This window comes from Lactuca serriola, chromosome 4 (genome assembly GCF_051521515.1).
Source record: "Lactuca serriola cultivar US96UC23 chromosome 4, Lser_US96UC23_V15, whole genome shotgun sequence".
NCBI classification, from domain to species: domain Eukaryota; kingdom Viridiplantae; phylum Streptophyta; class Magnoliopsida; order Asterales; family Asteraceae; genus Lactuca; species Lactuca serriola.
The window spans coordinates 390,544,518-390,550,816 of NC_136411.1; positions in this window are offsets into that span (position 1 = coordinate 390,544,518).

Here is a 6,299-nt window from a genome sequence, read left to right on the forward strand (position 1 = left end):
TGAATGCATCCCAGGATCAGAAGAAGAGCTTGTCTGATGAGACTCTTGTTATTCCACTGGATGAAATTGAAATCAACGGGAGTCTAAACTTCATCTAAGAACCGGTGGAAATCATGGATCAGAAGGTCAAAAGGACAAAACAAAGTCGCATGCCCATAGTGAAGGCTCGTTGGAACGCCAAGCGAGGACCGAAATTCACTAAGGAATGCGAGGATCAAAAAAAAAACCCCCCAATTGTTTAGTGATATCCCGTCTACAAGTTGAATTTCGGGGCTAAATTCTTTTAACGGGGGGAGAATGTAACAATTGGTAAAAATAGGAACGATCGTACGATGCTATGTTTTGATTATTAAGCAATATGAGTATTTCATCAAGAATGGTTGAAGGAATTTAACCTCTTTTATTTAAATAAATTACTGTGAAATATAAAACAAGTAGCTATTGATAAATTTCGTTATGATGTATGGCTACGAACCATCACCGGTTTGTGAAATTAGCATATAACATCATTTGAACGCAACAAACTTAATTTTTGTATCAACATGTATCTAGTTGATAATTAAGTTAGGTTCTATGTAAAACGTGTGCTTAATAGTTGTGTAGGATCTAATTTCGACAAATATACGAACCAAAGTGACAAAACGTGTTTAACGATATGGTTAACCGGTTAAATGTCACGAAATTATACATTGGTCAATAAATTTTATATTTAAATCAATTAAAATATAAAATGAATTATTATAAGGTATAATTAGAATGTATTTAAGTGTTTTTGAATAAAATGAATAAAACATAAACATTAAAGTTCAAATACACAAAAACTACATTGTTATTTTATACTAAGTATACATGTATGTATTTGTATATATGTATTATTATCTAGTGAATGACTAGTTATGGGTCATGACTTAAAGTGATTTCATGTAAGTTTTATGATGTCTAAATCAATTAAGATAAGAGAATTGGTGGAGATAAATGTCAACTTAATTAATAAGTGCTTAATCACTTAAGACATTTTACTAAGAATGCTTCTTAATCCCTCTTCTAATTTTTGAGATTAAGACCTTCCCTCTCCTTAACTAGAACTCCTAACTAACTAAATAACTAGTAGTTAGTTAGTTAACTAACTCTATCTCTAAGCAACCACCCAAGCAAGTGGCTAGACAAGATCACATCACTTAAACTCACATCCAATCACAAGCTAGTCTAGGTTTTGTCCCCTTATCCTCTTCCACTCTTTCCTCCTTCATATCCACGAAATTTACTCTTCATTTTACCCTTATTTGACCAGCCAATACTCCATGGAATTACTCTCAACCTTCATCTCATTTTCAAGAACAAGAACTTCCTTCCAAAGCCATCAAAATCATGAACAAAAGGGTTGCTGTCCCTTTTGTGTTTCAGCCACCATTTCACCCATCTACACCTTCCTTTTGCTTGATATTTTTACCACAAAATACCCCTGGAAGTTACTTGTTATGATACTCAAAATTATTGATTCAAAACAGTGAGTAAACTACCCTTTTTCTTGCTCTTTTGCTGTGAAATTTTCGTGACAGCAACATAGCCAAAAGAGTGGCTGTTTTGGAGCATCAAACCAACAACCAAAAGTTCATCTTCAACCTTCCATTCTTCAAGTATTCACATAAGGTGAGTTCATACCCCTACATTTTCATGTTTTCTTCAAGTTTTAAGGGGGGGAATACAAGTTAGAACACTAAACATAACTTAAATTTAAATGACAGCTTTCTACAGAAAAGTTGAGTCCTGTTCACGGACTGTTTTGACCATCTTAAACTTAATATATTTCAAAACTGTACAATATGCAAATAGTTCAAGTTTATAACTTTCTAAGTACTAGTCGCACGCGTTCATACGATTTTTCTACAATTTATGGCGATTTTTATAAAACTGCCTGTCATTTCAGAAGTGATTTCGGACCAGTCTGTGAAGATGTTCATTTTCACACTAGTTTGAGACCACTAAAAATCATAATAAAAATTGGGAACAAAGTAGACTAATTTTATAAACTCTCAGAGGTGAAGGATTCAGTTTTTGACTTACGATGATTTTTCTATGAGTTTTCTAAAAACAGGGACAGTAAAGGGTAAAACTGTCAAAAGTGGTTTATAGATTTATTAACACCTTCTAACATTTTTAAGCAATGTTTATACATTAAGGAAGTTAAAACACAATCATTTAAATATGTTTAATTACCATTTTTACAAAAGTGATAAGTACAAAAAGGTCTTTAGTATCAAACTTAAGGATTATTTCATGCAAAGTTTCTAATAAAAACGTAAGAATATGAACAACAATTACGAAACATACCAAATCATCTTTTAAAACTTATACATATATATAACCATATACATATATATGTTTTGTTTACAAACTTGTCTTCTACATCAAAAATTTCACTTTACTCGTTTTTTTATCAAATGAATCACTTGTGATTTATTACTACTATGTGAAAACTCTTGTCATACTTTGCATGCACTAGATTTATACAAAGTATTTAGAAATTCCAAAGTATCCTTCATTGTTAAACCGTTTTAATACATTTTAAAAAACTTATGATTTATGCATTGTCAAAACTTTGTGAGAAAGGATGATCTTTGCATACAAAACTATTACTTTAATACAGACTTAGTTGAGAATCCGTGAGACAAGTACATCTTCAAACACTGCCTTTTTGCTAGAAGGTATCGCTACAAGTCCTGTTTATAACCAGAGTCTCCCGTTCGGAGAACGTGTCAAATGTGTATAGATCTATACGGGAAGTCGTGATCCCGCGCCCTGACTGTTAGCTACAGTCCGTCTTTTGGGGTGACAATTTGTCATAACGCTACGACGCCTGAAGAACGTCGATACAGGCATATTATGTTTAGTATGGTTATAAAACTCATCGGATATACAATTATTATGGTATTATGCTTTTATGAACGAGTAGCTATTAAAACTATTCTTCATCTAACAAGTGCGATCTTCGTATAGCTTTATTATATAAAACTATGCCACAACTTTTAAGCACGTCGGTTGCTTGCGATTTTCGGTCTTAGAGACTGCCAGTTATGTTAGGAAAATAAGGGTTATTCCTGCATCTAAAACAAACAACTAATAGGAAAATAAGGGATTTTCTTGGTGCAACTATTTACAACTTATAACACGAACAGTCATATGCATTTCATACTTTTATAAGAAAATAAGAGTTTTTCTTGGAAAGCACAACAAATCATATCTCAACTATTAGGGAAAATATGGGATTTTCTGGATCTAATACATTCATTTTCAACCCAATGAATCATAACTCTTTTCATTTGAAAATACCGCGTTTTCTGGAAAACATACATGAACTTTCGAATGGCGTACATTTTCTCAAAACACTACTTATGAACTCACCAACTTAATTGTTGACACTTTTTCTTTGAAATAACTTGTATTCTCAGGGAACCGCTAAGCAGGTTTGGAAATCAACTTTTGAGGATTAACGTGCTGACGTTAATTACTTCTTTTGAAAGATGTTTATGTATTTATCTTTTGAACATGTAACGAATACAATTATGTAAACATTTTGGAAACCTTAATATGTATGGTGGTGTGTACTTTCATTTCTATGAACTGTTATGATACTGAATATGACGTCATCCGCCCCCGAACATTTCCGCCGTTCTGGTTTGGGGGTGTGACAGATTGGTATCAGAGCATCGTTTATAGTGAATTAAGTATATCAAAACCATTTTTGGTATACAACTATAAACTCAACTGGGCAAAAACACTCTGAGAAGAGTCATACTTTTGAAATTAAATTTATTTAGTTTTTGTAAAGTAAGCATGCATTCATTTCGTACTAATAACAGTTTCACATCGGACCATTTTAGAAGTATTATAAATAAGTTGTGCAGTGCAGGTACGCCTTGGGACATGTAATCGGAACTGGGAAGGATATAGCCTGATCAACTATATTTGTCCGAGAGCCGACTAACGTGTGCCGAGGAGTGTCTGCAATGGACAACAAATTTAAAACTTACCAATAAACCATACAAAGAAAACTTTAACATACAAATTTAAAATACTATAGGAGTATTTTGCGTTACAATAGAACCACACACTTAGATTCTTCATATGATTCTTACCCCTATTCTCGCATAGGCATATCAGCTAGACTTCATCTCCACATAGACCCCTACTATCCTGCCACCGAAGCCAATAGATGGATCAAGAAGGATCCAGAAGAAGATTTCGAAGAGTACCAATATATGAAATACGAGGAAGAAGATTTCCGAGAAGGGACCAGATGGAGAAAGAAGTTCGGGAGATACCATCAATAAACCTTACCCTATCAAGAGGAGTGTGAGAACCTCCACCCCTCATTTCAGGAAGCAACCCGCAATTAACTACCTAGCCACACATATAGACTGGAGAGGACAACCGATGATCCACAACCGACATAAACTCACTGCACCGTACTTCGGGCCATAGCACCCATAGACCGGCAAGCAGATCAAGAGAACAATACGGATCACCTACACCCCTTAGAAAAGGAGATAGTCGTTATAGGACAAAGAACCCTTACAGCTACAACCTGGACAGTCATCACAGAACTGAGAACAGAGGAGGCCACTCGCGAAATAGAATCATGCCGACACATGAAGGTAATCAGCATACTGGTGCAACACTAGTTCTATAAATAGACCCTACAACATTTCAAATTGCGGTAACAGCCGCCGTGACAGTAGTCATGGCACACCTCGGCGCTAACAACACAAACAAAAGCGGGAACAGCGCCGAAAGTTCCAATCGTAATAACAACCAGGGACACCTCGAGTCTGTTCCTGCAACGACGCCCCAAATCAAGGACCTACCAAAAGACAACAAATAGTGAAATTCCATACCACCACCATCCCTACTACCTCAGTGCCGACAAGACCATATGTTGGAAACCTACCAAAATGCACCAAGTGTAGCTTTCATCACAAAGGAAAGTGCAGGGAAATGCACTGCAAGAACTGTAATGAAAAGGGCCATACCACAAATTTATGTAGGGTGTCGGCTCAACAGACCGCCCAAAACACAAAAGCTGGGATGAGTCGGACTTGCTACAGATGTGGAGAAGTAGGACATTTCATAAAGGAGTTCCCGAAGACTAAAAACAAAGATGTCAGGAGCGTTGGAAGTGTTTTAGCAATAGAGCGTGGGAAAGAAGTAATAGACCCCGCTGAGATTCCGGTACGTTCATTCCCGATAGCATATATGCATGGATACTATACAATAGCAACGCGGAGAGGAGTATTGTGAGTCGTAGATTTAATCAATTTCTCAACCAAAAAACCTCAAAAACTTAATCGAAATATTTACAGTAGAATTGGAATAATCAAAAGCACTAGAGACGTGTACATAGGGTGCACTCTAACACTAAATCAACCAATTCGTTCAAATCATCCTAACACCGGTCACAATAAAAATTTACAACATTTTCATTTTAACAACGTATTAGTTAGTTTCCTCACCATACCGATATCATATATTAAGAAAAGGCCATTTGCCTAGACCCATCGAGTAATAGAACCCTCGTTGTCTATGACGACAAACCGAACACAATCCCCCCGACTCACCTTTTACAACAAGACTCAGAAGTACCTACACAAGAGGTACCACGCCGTCCTAGCCCTTGTTGTGGATAAGAAACAAGAAGAGAAAGACATAATGGATGTTGAAAAAGCCCGTAACCTTCTCGATATATTCCGAGAAGATCTCCTGGGAATACAATCCATACGACAACCCGAGTTCAAAAATCAACCTAAGTGCAGTAGTTGTGGAAAAGGGTTGTTGTAAATGTCATCTCACCCAAGTTAATCACCCCACTCAAGTAGAGACTATGGACCCATACTAGTGAATCTATGATTACTAAGTGTATATATTGGAGGCCTATATAATTAAAATTATACGGACTTAGGGTTGGTAATTTCGCTTTAAATCCTTTTCCTTGTTTGGATGTGGGCTTAGAATATAATCACCGATTCAACTGTCTTTTCAATCTTAATTATATACGACTTATAAACACAAAGAGATGATAGATGAATCAGTTATGATTCATACCATGAACTCCATGACAAGTTACCCAGGACAGTGGATGGACATGCTACCACTTGAGCGATCGTAGGCAAATCAACCAAACCCACACACTTTCTACCGACCAAGGATACAAGCAAAAATAGAAAAGCTGACAGGAGCATATCACAAGAAAATTGCAAGACTGCATAGTATACCACTATCTATCATTTTGGATAAGGGACAGG